Here is a 13,973-nt window from a genome sequence, read left to right as displayed (position 1 = left end):
ACTTACCCTTGTCTCCCTGAATAAAAATGCTGCTGGCTCTCCAAGCGCAAAAAGCAGGAAATGCTTTCTCTCCACTTAAAAGATGTTCCTGACAGTACAGATGCAATGAGAGGTTGAATGGCAAACAATTGTGTACTTTATAAAAGTCACTCAATTTCATGGCTAGAACAACCACAACCCTGAGCAATACTGCCTCTTCATTGCTGCATGAAATGATTTAGCTCTTGAACTGGGGAAAGGCCGCCACAAGTTGCAATGAGAGGTTATTGTGCAGGCACAAAGCTGTTTGGCACAAGGGAACTTCACAAGGGAACACTGATGCAGGAACATATTTCATGCTTTGCGAACAGAGGTAATCAAAGGCAAGCATATTCATGGTGCAATTCTCAGCACGCCCAACTTTATATCAGGCAAGAGGAAGTAGGGATCTGGCAAAGTGAATGTGATTGGTTAGAGGCCACTGGCTTCTTTGTCTTTCATGCCTTCTTTTTTTTTCATTTTGCAGTTTGCTTTTCTTAAAAAGAGAGTGTCCACCTCCAAGAGAGAATATATTCAGAGATGTTCTTGCAAATGGCCTACCTACAGAAATAAATGCTCAGTGTAAATGTGCAAGAAGTGAACTCACAGAATAATTTTTCTTCTATGATCCAATTTAGGAAGAGGATTTTTGTTTATAAGGCTCATTAGGATATATTGGGAACATGGGCTTGTAAGACACAATGATGTTGCAGCCCTTGCAGTTCTCCAGGTTACATGTTCTCCTGTTTATACTTCTCCTGCCACCCTAAAGACATTCATCTGCAGAGATGTATGAGAAGAATGTGCACCTGCTGCTGCACTTTCTCAAGGGCACCAAAAGGCTGCTTCATATGTTACAGTTTACACTTGGGAACAGGTTTGTGATTAGACCATCCAAAAACATGTATGGAGTCTACTGAGATGTGTAAACTGTGGTTTTATGACCAATTTTTGGCAGGCAGCAACTAATACCAAGAAAATACCAAGTTCCAACTCCCTTGTAACCAATATTATACTTTATGTAAGGGTGAGCTGAATGATTTACAAGTAACCTTTTCTGCATAATAGGAAAATGTCAGAAGTGAATTTTTTAAAAAAAATTTTTTAATTTTTTTCCATACAAAACTACAGGAATGGTGGACCTGTCATCCTACCAAAAAAAAAAAAACCAGAAAAGACAAACCTTTGTTCCCTGAAAAAAAATTACCCCAAACTCATTTAGTGACCCAAAGTAAATAAGAAAACCAAAATACAGAACAGAGAATAGAAAAACTAGCCTACATGGCTCCCATCTTTTCTTCAACCTATGCATAACAATTCTAGACAAAATTCTCCCCTTTACTCCTATATCAGTTACTTCTATGCTATTCTTCTCTGTCGTTAAGCTTTCCTTCATTTATATATTTTATTTATTAAAAATAACATTCATTAACTACTTTTTATTCTTTTGTATACCCCATACACTTCCCAGCCACTTCTTTCTATATATTTTTAAAACTCTATTTCTGTTTTATTTCCCCATTTACCCCTCTTCTTCCCTACTTAATTCCTTAGTATTGCATATCTCATACTCTACTATTCCTCCATCCCATCTTGTCTTAATATCATGGCATTTCTTTAATGAAACAATAAAAGAAAGTGGCACTTCTGAACTGTTTAAAGTTATTTTTTGTACTTGTTAAAGCATTTTCTTGTTTCTTGGACATCTGTGATTTTCTGACAAGTTCCAAATCATTCTATCATAAGTTGCCTGAATGAAATCTTTTTCTACTTCAATGTATCTGTAAGAAACTTGTAATCCTTCCGTTTCCAAATATCTTGCATAGTAATTCTCTCATAATCATGAGCTCCTAACCTTGGTATAGTATCTTATATTTAAAAAGAATAAGAATGATATCTTGTTTTAGTGATCTTAATGTCAGGTACAGCACAGAGTTCTATGGTAGATTTTTTACTTTTGGCTGCTGCTGATCTTACATAGTAGATTTTGTCTACTTTAGATTCCATTTCTGCAACCTGAAAAGACATGAACTTCATCAGCTCCAGGATAAATTCCTTCAAAAGGTTTTCTCCCTCTTTTTCTAGCATACCTCTAATTCTACATTATTTTTGCCTCACTTCCATCCAGATTATTTTATCTGCTTTATGATGTAGTTCTTTCTGATTCACCTCCACTTATGTTTCATTCATTTTAGTCTTTAGTAATTTTCTTCAGATCAGCAGTTAGTTCTTGAATTTCCCTTTTCATTTTTCCTATCTCTCTCATACCTTTGTCTCTTGTGTTCCACTTTCTGTTTTAATTCTGCCATATCCTTCTGCATAGAAATTAGTAGTAGCTTAATTCTTCATACTGTTCTGGGGTCAGAGATTCTGAGACCAACCCCCGCCCCTTTCTTCTTGTTTCTGCCATGAGCAACTTATGATTTTAGAGATTTTTATCATTTACAAGTTACTGTAATTTTGCACATTCACCACTAGATGCCCTCGGAGCTCCATCTATTAAAATCTATTAAGAACAATTTCTCATTGATCCTTCTTTTTTTCCATCAGATTTTAATGTTCACCCAGGTAACTTTTATTTCATTGGATAGTATATAAACCTTTTTCTGAATCTTTAAGCTTTGATACTCTTATAAAATTTGCACTTTAAGAGTGGCTTTATGCAGCAGTTTTACAGCTCCACTTAAAGCCTCTCAGCAATAAAATGGCAGCTTCAGAGTTATGACACTTTTTCAACAGGCATACCTTCCATCCTGCTGGAGCACAGTGCTTCCCTCTCACAGATTTCTTTAATCTACAGACCTGCTTTCACTCTGGAGTTGCATTCTGGACACAAAAAAAGAGGCAGTGGAGTCTTCTCTCCTCAAGGAAAAGTGACCACCATTTTGGTAGGCAGAACTGGAAGCCCAGAAGTTAAAGGTTTCATGAAAGCTTTCTTGCTTTCTTCTTTAATGCCTTGCTGCCTGTTTGAAGTACTGGTAGTGGTGGCAATCATACGAGTTGGTGTCATTTGCCCTTTAAAAAGATACAACATAATGCACAAAAGATGACAGTTGTCTTTCTCTGCTTTGACTGCAAAGTCAACCCATAACCAGTAGGAATGGCAATGTGGCAGTATTATGAAACTAAATCAGAGTGAGGATGTGATCTTTACCCTCTTCTGAATTGACATTGACATGTTATCATGTAAGTCAAGTCTAACTGGCTACATAACATAATTGTCATGCTAAATCTGACAGTAAGCAAAGCTTCCTACCACCATTCTATTTTGTGTGAAACAGTGCAAAATGGTGCCAAAGAGCAGTCAAGAGATTTCTCAGTAATACAGTAAGTTGCCCCAGGTCGCTTTTCTTTATAGCCCATGTATTACAGAAAACAACACGGAAAAAAACATAAATTTATGCACAAAAGACAAATACATGAAAATAAATACTTTATTTTGCATATATCTGACGTTCACGTTTCTAGGTATCTGGGCTACAGTTAGTCTTTTGTAGGTTAATTCTCTTTATAGGCTAGCTCTCCCAATACTTTCTTCAAAGAGCCTTGTGCTTGGCAACCAACAACTTGCTGGTGGTCCCTGGCCCAAAAGCTGTCTGGCTGTCCTGAACCAGGGCCAGGGCCTTTTTGGCTCTAGCCAGGGCCTAGTGGAATAGTTGTCAAGTGAGACCAGGACCCTGTTAGCCTTACTGCAGTTCCACATGGCCTGTACGGTAGAGCTGCTTTGCCAGGCCTTTGGTTGAGAATTGCAACAGTGTCAACCCAGCTGGCCTTCCTTGTCCCTTTCACCTCTTCCTTTTGCCTTGTCCTGCCTTCTCTTTCTTCCCCTCTTCTTTTTCTCCCCCCCAATGTGACTTATAAATGCACGTAGGTATGGGGGCTTTATTGACCTGTTTTGCCCCAGGTTTTGTTAATGGTACCAAGATGTTAAACTGAAATGTTTATTCATTGATTTTTTTGACTGTATTATTATTGTAACTGTTTGTCATAAGCTGCCCTGAGCTTGTGAGGGGAATAGTGGTCTGGGACCACTGAATATCAACACCATTTAAGAATGACATTGAGCATTTTCACTTCCGGTGATCACTGGTGGCAGCACCTCTCTGGAGAGGAGAGCCAACCCTGCTACATTTTTCATCCAGAATGCAACTCCAGTGTGAGATCAGCTATGTGGATTAAACAGAGCTGGAAGAAGGAAGTGATTTGCCCCATCAAGAGGTGGGAAGGGGTGTGTGGGGTATTGGAAACATGCCAGCAGCCCTGTCCATACCTCTCACCAGGGCATGCTCAACATTACCTCGGTGTTGGGAGGAGAGGTGGGGATCACTGTCTAATGTCAAGTGATGCCATACTTCCTTTGAAAATGTGAAGAAAAAGAAAAGGAAGTGGGCATCTTGCCAGGCACCTCATACATCAAGCCAGCAAGTCTACCTAAAATGATAAGTATTCTTTGTTTGCATGCCTAGTAATTGGACCTGCATCACAACCCAGTACTGTGGAAATTGCCATTTTGAAATGTGATGCTTTAAGTGGAGCTGTAAAGCTGCTCTAAAAGTGCAAATGGAAAGTTCATAATAGGTTTAGAGCAGTGGTTCTCAACCTGGGGGTCAAACGACCCTTTCATTCAATAATTTTTATTGTTTAAAAATATACATACAGTTATTCATACATTATTTCTCTATTACAGCTAACAAAAAAAGGTCTAGTCCAACCCTTTTACCAAATCATTTTCTTCATTGCTGTCCTTTATTCTGATAAACAAGTAGTTTGGTTCACAGGGGTTGCCTAAGACTCTCTGCATCAGTGTTCTCCATCTGTAAAATGGATAAATGTTAGGGTTGGGGGTCACCACAACATGAGGAACTGTATTAAAGGGATGCAGCATTAGGAAGGTTGAGAACCACTGGTTTAGAGGTACAGCGAATACCTTACAACTCATCTTGTAAAAGGAATAAGTTTATCTTGGCTAACAATGATGTTTTGAAACAGAGTATGAGAAGAGGGGTTGATGCACTGATACATCTGTCTAGTAGGAACTGAGTGAATTATGAGTGAATTATAAAGGACAGCTAGTGGCAAATTTTAGAAGTACAACAAATTTGAAGTGGCTGAATCATTGGCTGCTTCCGCACAGGCAGAAAACAGTGCCCCAGGGACAGTAAAAACAGTGTCCCTGGGGTGCTTTTCACACAGCTGGTGCTGCTGCATTACAGTAGCACTGTGATCACCCCCCCCCCCAACCAGCACAAAAATGCTGCTTTTGACATTTGCTCCCTGAGGTTTTTTTTTTCAAACGTAGTGTCTTCCCACTGGCGCTGTGCGAAGCACACTGCCGTGAGGGTGCCACTTTTGGCCCCTCTGGTGTTCCCATTACCTCTCCTCCCTGCGCAGCTCTGGATGGCTGGAGAGACACACCCACACTGCCCTTTGACCCCAAGAGGTCAGAGGGCAGTGTGGGCTTGTCCCTCCAGCCATCCAGAGCTGCACAGGAAGAAGAGGTAGGTGAACGGGATGACCCATGGGCACCTGCGTGCGAAGCCATCTCTGTGAGTCGCAGCAGCCTCGGCACTGCCCACATGGAGCCGCCCAGGGTGTGTGTGAGGGACTTACCTTGCCTTTCTGTGCAGCTCTGGGTGGCTGGAAAGACACGCCTATGCAGCTCTGGGTGGCTGGAAAGACATGCCTGTGCAGCTCTGGGTGGATGGGTCCCTGTGCAGCTCTAGGTGGCTGGAAAGACACGGCTATGCTGCCCTCTTACCCCCAGGGGTCAGAGGGCAGCTTGGGCATGTCTTTCAAGCTGCCCAGAGCTGTACAGGCAGTCAAGATGAATCCCTCGCACACACCGGAGAGGCCATCACCGGCACCCTCACACTGGTGCGGTTCGCATTACGCCGGCGCAAAGATGCCGCTTTCAAAAAACCTCGCTCGGGGAGCATAGTTTGGAAGCGGCAGTGTTTTTACCGTCCCTAGGGTGCTGTTTTCCACCCATGCGGAAACAGTCCAAGATTGTGTGGCCAAGGAGAATAGGAGTTCCATGGGTTCCAACATTTCTCAAAGAATCATGCTCAAAAATCCCCTTTGCTTAAACTGACCCTAATCATGGCAACTCCATGCAGCAACTGAAATAACAGTGAGAAGGTGTGGTGGAGTCTTCTGACAACATCTGCAGTACAACCCTATGAACACTTTCTTCATTGAATTGGCCTTTGTAGAATTCTGATTAGTCGTGCTTATGATTAGTCTCAGTGGTACCACATAAATGGACAGAGCACCAAGACATCTTTGTCTTTTCTGTTTCTATTCATCAAATATGGAATGACTGTTCTGCATTATGGGTGCATTTCTGGTGTTGTCTTTTCAATACCTTTTTCAGAATAAAGATAAACACCAGATCTGAGAATTCATTCACTATTTCCTGGACAGTCTTTGTTATAGAATGCTCCACTTGGGTCCTAGTGCCTTGGGAACAAAACTAGGTAGGCATTAGAACCCAAATGGAGCATTCTAGAACAAATTTGGCCTAAGAAATGGAGGATGAATTCTAAAATCTAGTGTCATCTTTATCCTGAAAAAGGTAGAACTTAGACTTTTCTCCAGGAGACAAGGGTCTTTTTGCATTAGAGGACACAGAGCACTAAAATCAAGGGTGCATCTCTAAAGAACACTTCTTTTAAAAATAATCAAACCTTCCAATAATCTCAAAGTCTAGGAAAAATGTTTGAGCAAAAAAAAATTAAGTGAAGTTTAATGTATCGCTTGAGAGAGCTATGAGTCAGAGAATGCATTGTTCAAATTTCACTTTATCTATGAATTCTCTGGCTTTCTCAATCTCTCAGCTGCTGACTTCAGTATATTGTATTTGTATCATAATACCAACTGACTTCACATATAGTAGAAACTAATGAGACAGTTCATGTGAAGCACCTCAGATACTTTAAAATTCAATTTAAATGTCATTACTCTTGTTATAATTTCTTATGCAAGTTTGCATTCATTATTGCCAGTGGCACTGTTACTTATGGTCTTCATTTTGTGGCATGTGTAGACAATATGTTATGCTGGGATTTACTGTTCCGTCAGAGAAACATTACTTCGTGCTTTCCTAATACTTGTCTGGTTTTTAAGACAGGGTCTGATTAGATATCAGGATTTTCCACATCTGTTGCATATCCTCTTGAAGGATTTTGGTAGACATCTCCACTTCCTCCTCATTCCATATACCCATCCGTTTATCCTTTGTGTGTTCTCTTGATGATGAGTTAACCTATGTCTGAAACAAATTTCAGGAGTTTATTAATCATAGTTGTTGTTTCTGCAACCGCATTCCTAAACAAAAACTTCTGTTTTTGTCCCCTAGACTTGACATTGATTGGCCTTTCTAATGTTGATTCAGTTGACAACCCTCTGTTTATCAAATGAAAAGAAGGTAGGACTAACCTAGGAGTCTGAATCCCCATATATGAGTGGCTGCTTAGGAGCTCAGGGGTTTTGTAAACACATTCTGCTCATGTTCACAAGCATCACTTCTCCATGATTTACTGTTGTATATCTCTCTATATATAAATCACAAAAACACAATTAATATTGGCCCGATGAATTAATAATTAAAAAGAGAAAGGAAGGAAGGGCTAGAACAATCATATTTGTTTCTGCATGTTTGTTAAGTTTGAGAGGGAGTTGTTTGGAGTATACTTTTATACGTTAGATGCTTTGAGAAACACACGAGTAATCCTGCTTGTTTAATCCTGTCACAAAATGTGCTAATCAGCTGTTCAACAGTTGAGAGGAAAGGGACCTGATTCCAACCTCTGTTCTGCCTCCTGAACAGCTGATCCTTGCTAGACTGAGTTAGAAACTGTGTTCCTGTTTAATGGGAGGGGTTGCTCACTTTTCTTATCTTTCTAATGGAGCTAAGGTGAGAGTAAGTGTATTTGAATAGGAAGAAAGGTATGGTCTCTCATGAAATTTCAGACTTTTAGAAATCTGAAACAGCACTTTCTCCCTTTGGTTAGAGAAATGATCTACGCCTTCTTCTTTTCTGATCTCTCACACCTCAGCTGGTTTGCCTTTACTACTGGTGGTAAAACTTGGTCCACAGAGAAATTCCAAGGATGGAAGGGAGCAGTTTTAACCCATTTCTCCTTTCTTCCTTCTGCAGACTGCCAGCTGCGCCTTGCAATCATGAATTAATACGCAAATAATGGACTTTCTCCATTGTTATCCAAGTTCTTAAGAAGGACACCTTCAGTCCTTCATATTAGCAGCTGCTTCACCTTCAAAGCTATTTTCCATTACCACAAGCACAAAGTCACTTAGACCCTTTCTTGTCTCTCATTCTGCTTTCCTTCTTGAGATTAGCCCCATACATTCCTTTTCCCTTTCCCCCTTCTCTTAGCTTATCACCAGCTAGCCCTTCCCCAATGCATCCTGGTCAGGGGCTCCTTGCTTTCTACTCTAAGTTCCAATCCTGTCCATCATGCTATACCTTCTGGTCCTTATACTGACATTCTGTTGCCTACCTCTTCTTTCTACAGATTAGCCAAATTGGAGGAACACAATTTGGGTTTAAAGTAACTTTGGACATTTGACTAAAGTAATACAGACATGCATTAGGATGAATTGTTTCTATTGGTTTATATCTTGCTTTTTCACACTAATTTATCATTTTCTAGTCTGTAATGTGGCTGAGGTAATAAAGTTACTTGCTTGCTGCTGAAGCCCTTGTCTCCTTTCCATTCTTTCTTTGTTTTAGATTTATTGTAACAAACATGTTTCCCCTTATGGTTGAAGTTCTTTGTGTGTAAGGCCTGAGAATGATTTGGTCTGATATGCATCCTTGCTGCAAAACTGCTTCCCTCAGCAGTCAGTCATTTAAATAGACAATTAAATCTGCCACAGATCTCATAAACATTCTAGTTTTAATTAGAATTCTATTCTTCAGTGTTCACCAAAGTAGTCCCTAGCGATGCCAATGGCTGCCACATCATTTGAATTGACAACGTAGAATCATAAAATTATTGAATCATCCAGTTGGGAGGTGCCATAAAAGTAATCTAGTTAGACCCCCTGCTCAATTCAGGATCAGCCTCAAGCATACCAGACAAGTGTTTTCAGCTACTTAAAGACTGCCAGTGAGAGGCAGCTCACCATCTTTTTAGGGAGCTGATTTCACTGTTGCATAACTTTTACTGTAATTTTTTTCCTAATATGCAGTTGGAACCTTTCTCTTTAGAATTTATACTCATGCTGCCAACAGGAACAGCTCCTGTCCTCCTCTTAGTGACAACTCTTCAAATACGTAAAGAGAGTAATCATGTCCCCCTCAATCTCCCCTTCTCCAGGCTAAACATGCCCAAATTCCTCAGCCTTTCCTCATAGGGCTTGGTTTCCAGACCTCTGATAAACCTTGCTGCTCTCCTCTGAACCTGCTCTGTTCACCATCCATTTTATAGTGAGAGCTCCAGTACTGTGCACAATACTCCAAGTGATGCCTGATCAATGTAGTGTACAGCAGCACTATGACATCTTGAGTTCTGTATGTTATGCCTCTGTTGATATACTCAGAGGCCCTTTCCGCACATGCGTGGAAACGAGCCTCCACCAGCATAATTTATGCCGGTGGAGGCTCGGGGACCATTCGTACACATTCGTACACTTGCATGGCCCCCACTCCCCCCCCCCCCACCAGAGAGGCGGCTCCGCACAGAGCAGCCTCTCGGTCAGCTCCCTCCACTCACCGTCATGTCCAGCGTTGCGCTGGAGGGCTGCAGGGACCCACCCACGCTGCCCTCTGACCTGCAGGGTTAGAACGCAGTGTGGGCAGGTCCCTGTAGCCCTCCAGAGCGATGCTGGACATGACAGTGAGTGGAGGCAACGGGGAAAGCATCGTCTTCCCAGCAGTGCTTTGCTTCACGCCACTCCTGGGCGGCCAGGACGGCATTGCTGTGATGCAGCAGCACCTCCTGTGTAAACAGCAGCCCAGGGATGGCTTTTTTGCCATATATATATATCGCCCGTGCGGAAAGGGCCCAAGATTGCATTTTCCTTTTTTGTAACTACATCACACTGGCTGCTCATTTTTAAGTAACTGTCCCCTGTATTCCAAGATCTTGTTGTGTTTTCACACACACTGATACGCAGTGGTTGTCCCCTGTCCAGTGTGCATGTTGCTTGGATATTGAACACAGTACTTATCCATGTTGAATTGCATCTTGTTCACATCTGCCCACTTTTCTAGTGTGTTCAGATCTCGTTGAATTCCATCTCTGTCTTCCGGAGTGTTTGCTGCTCCTTCCAATTAGGTATCATTTGAAAATATAACTAGTCCCTCCACACCCTCATCCAGATCATTTATAAAAATATCGAAAATGCCAGGCCCAGAACTAAACCCTGTGGCTCTCTACTGGACACCTTACTCCATTCCAATGAAATAATTGACAACTACTCTTTGTGCGGTTCTCCAACCAGTTCTCTGTCCATCTAACTATCCTGGAGTCCAGTCAACAGTACTCCAGTTTACTGATCAGGACATCATGGGGAACCCTGTCAAAGGGTTTACTGAAATCCAGGTAAATACCATCGCCATCTCTGCACATATAAAGTTTTGCAAAATCCCAATGCAAAACATGTTCAGCAAGGATTTGTGGCTGTTCAGCATTTTGATCACCACCTTTGAACATATTAAATTTGACTATGAAACACATTTGTGGTGAAATTCATAGCATACCAAATTAGAACCAGGTTACCCTGGTCCTCACTGTGCTGGTTCATGATTAATAAACTTTCTACAGCACATCCATATTATGCAGAAATTAGGTGGAAATAATAGAACTATTAATCAGAATATACATATTATAACAAGAGTCCCCAACCTATGAGTTTGTGGGACCTTTTGACATAGGTTGATGGATGCAGCAACAAAATGGCTGCCACAAAATGGTTGTTGCAGGAAGCAGAGGCACTCCCAAAATGGCTGCCATAACTTACCTTTAGTTACACAGTGAAGATCCTTCTGCTGTAGTGGCAGCTGTTGGGAAAGCAATTTCTTGAAAAACTGAACTGCCAGACAATTCTTCAATTGTTCATCAGAATCCTTATGGGGAAATGCCCCATTAGGCTCCACACTTTGTAAGAACACTTGGCAGGCACCATGAAAAGTGTCATTTGGCATCTTGTTGTGGACCTAAATTTTAAATTAGACTGCTCCTTTCAGGCAATTTACTCCTTGGTTGTATGCAAAAATGAAACGGAATATAACATCTTTTTTAAAAAGAAAGAAACTTGGGGCAAATTTGACCAGGTGAACATCTTTAAGTTTGCCATGGAAATGCACAAACATTTTAGAGAGTTCCCACCCAGAAACGTCTTTTAAACTGTAGCGTCCCATTTCAGGTTGGAATCAATGTAGAATATGGGAAGGAGAGGATCTCACTTTCTGCAAGCAGTTCTTCTGATTTGAATTAGCACTGGGCAGTATTATGTTGCCAGAATTATTTTGGTTAGGGAAAATGGCATTGTGGGAAGAACAAATTCTCCACTACTGTGGTGGTCTTTGACCAGAATTGAGCCTCTGCGATGAAGAACTCCTGGGTTGGAATTCACTCTTTAAAATGGTAATGTAAAATACTAGCCTTGTCTAGTTTGGCTCATAGAAAGTTATGTGATTTCCCATTTTTAAGTGCTATTCAACATTTAGCTTCTAACTAAGTGCTTGGGGGAAAATAGTCAAGCATGACCTTGGTTAGTTTGAGGAAGTGCATTTTAACAATAACCTAAATTCAGTTATGCTTGTATAATTGACAGCTCCATTAAGGCTATTATGGGCAATGTCATTAGCCAGGCAGTTATAATTTTCAAGGAACATGATATGCTATTAGAAAGATATTAACAATACTCCTGAGACCGGAAGAAAAGGGATGAAAATATCATTCAAAATAACAAGGAGTGTTAAATCCTAGTACTTGTATAACATATCCTGAAAGATATTTTATGCACTCTGAATGATTTATTATGCACTCTGAATGATTTACAGTGACCAATTATGCACAAGGTTTCTGCTATGTGATGGAGGCAAATTTCTTGTATGGACATATTTCAAGCCCTGCTTTCACTTTCTATTCTCACTGTGGCAAGTGGCATCACTTCTAGCCTGACTTTTTATCAGAGGTGTAGCTGGGCCAAACTGCGCCCAGTGCACATTTTATATTCCCCCCCCCACAGTGCCCCCCCTTCCCCCCTTACCTTAGTTCCTTTCCTTTTAGAGAACTTTTTCAGGCTGCAAAGGCCCGTTCTCAGTAAGAACGGCCTGATGAGAACTATACTTCCCAGGAGTCCTTGTGAGCCCCAAGGTCTCCTGGGAACTGTAGTTCCTCAGGGCGTTTTTATTGCAACTCTTCCCTCTGCCCACAGCCAGCCTACCTAGCTCCACCCTTCCCGCTCCCCCATATTGCTGTCCACCCCTTCCCCTCACCCTCTTCCATGTTGTTGCCAGTTCCTTCCTGCTTCTCTAAATGATAATATTGAGATATAGATATCTCACTATAACAACAACAACAACAACAACAACAACAACAACAACAACAGAGAGTTGACTTTTGCAGGGAGTAGTACAAACAGGGTCTCTTTCTGCGTCCACCACACCTCACCTGCTCCACTTTCACCCAATGATCAGGAGGGCTATTTAAAACTTCATTTCACATAAGGCTCTATTTTAAAACAAGTGTCTGACTTCTCCTGCAGCAGCAGCCACTGTGGCAGGAAAAGAGAGAGTGGAGGGAAAGCAAGGGGGATCTAGCCCATGGTCCTCTTCTTCAGCAGCATGTAGCCCAGGGAATTGATTTGCCTCTTTCATTTGGGGGGGGATCATTTTTGGGCTTATATGTATCTGTGCAACTACAATCATAGGTATACTGATATAACTGCATTTTAAAGGGTTTTAACAAAGGCTTTTATCTTATATCTATGAGTGTGATGAGATCTATGCCTTTAAGAAGGAGTTGATGGGTGGCATTAAGAGAACCAGGAAAAGCAGAGGCCTGTTGAGACTTCTGCAAGTAGCTTCAGGGCAGACAGAAAATGGCTTCTTGCATGTGAACAGAGAAATGTGACGAGACCACACTACAACCACACTGTGTGGCTAAAGAGCCCTGAGGTGGTAGAAGAAGAAGAAGAAGAAAAGAAGAAGAAGAAGAAGAAGAAGAAGAAGAAGAAGAAGAAGAAGAAGTGTAAGGAATTCCATAGACGCAGAAATAAAAGGCTTTGGTAATGAAAGTCCATTTATTAAGACATCTTAGAAAGCTCAAGTACACGCAGTGGCAGGAATGACACTTCCCGCCAGAAGCACAGGTTATAATACCATTCACCCCATCCCCCTTCCTGAGTTCCCGTAAGGAGCGGAGACTTCATCTCCAGCCTTAAGATAAAGTCTCCGCCCGATGCATCAGCCCATTCGCCGGGCTGTGGGATACACTCAAAGGTTACTTCACCATCAACACCATTGAATCCTTTACACTCTGCCTCCCCTAAAGAAGACTCTCCTTCCCCCCCCAGGGTTTGTCTGCGGAAGTGGCTGTATTGGAAAGAAAGCAGAAATAAGAGGTGGGGCCAATGTTTTCGGAATAAACCCATTGATTATACCCAGAGGAATATCCCACCCAAGAAACTAAATATTATAGCAAGGTTCTGCGATTAAAGCGAGAGTCAGGATAAGCGTCGAATTTAAATGAGTGCCTTGGCCATCAATAATAATAGTCGGGAGGGAGCCTCTCTCCGGCGAATTACGTCTCCAAACGCCGAGGCGGGGAGCCTCCTTGAGCAAGCTGGAATGGAAGACAGGATGGATGTTACTAGAGAGTTAGGCAAATCTAAAGCGAGGGCAGTGACATCATTAATCACTTTAGTCAATTTGAAAAGGTCCCACAAATCTCTTACCAAGTTTGGAAAATTTATGCACGTCT

This window comes from Sphaerodactylus townsendi, linkage group LG01, assembly GCF_021028975.2.
Source record: "Sphaerodactylus townsendi isolate TG3544 linkage group LG01, MPM_Stown_v2.3, whole genome shotgun sequence".
NCBI lineage: Eukaryota > Metazoa > Chordata > Lepidosauria > Squamata > Sphaerodactylidae > Sphaerodactylus > Sphaerodactylus townsendi.
Note: the sequence above shows the minus strand (reverse complement) of the source record.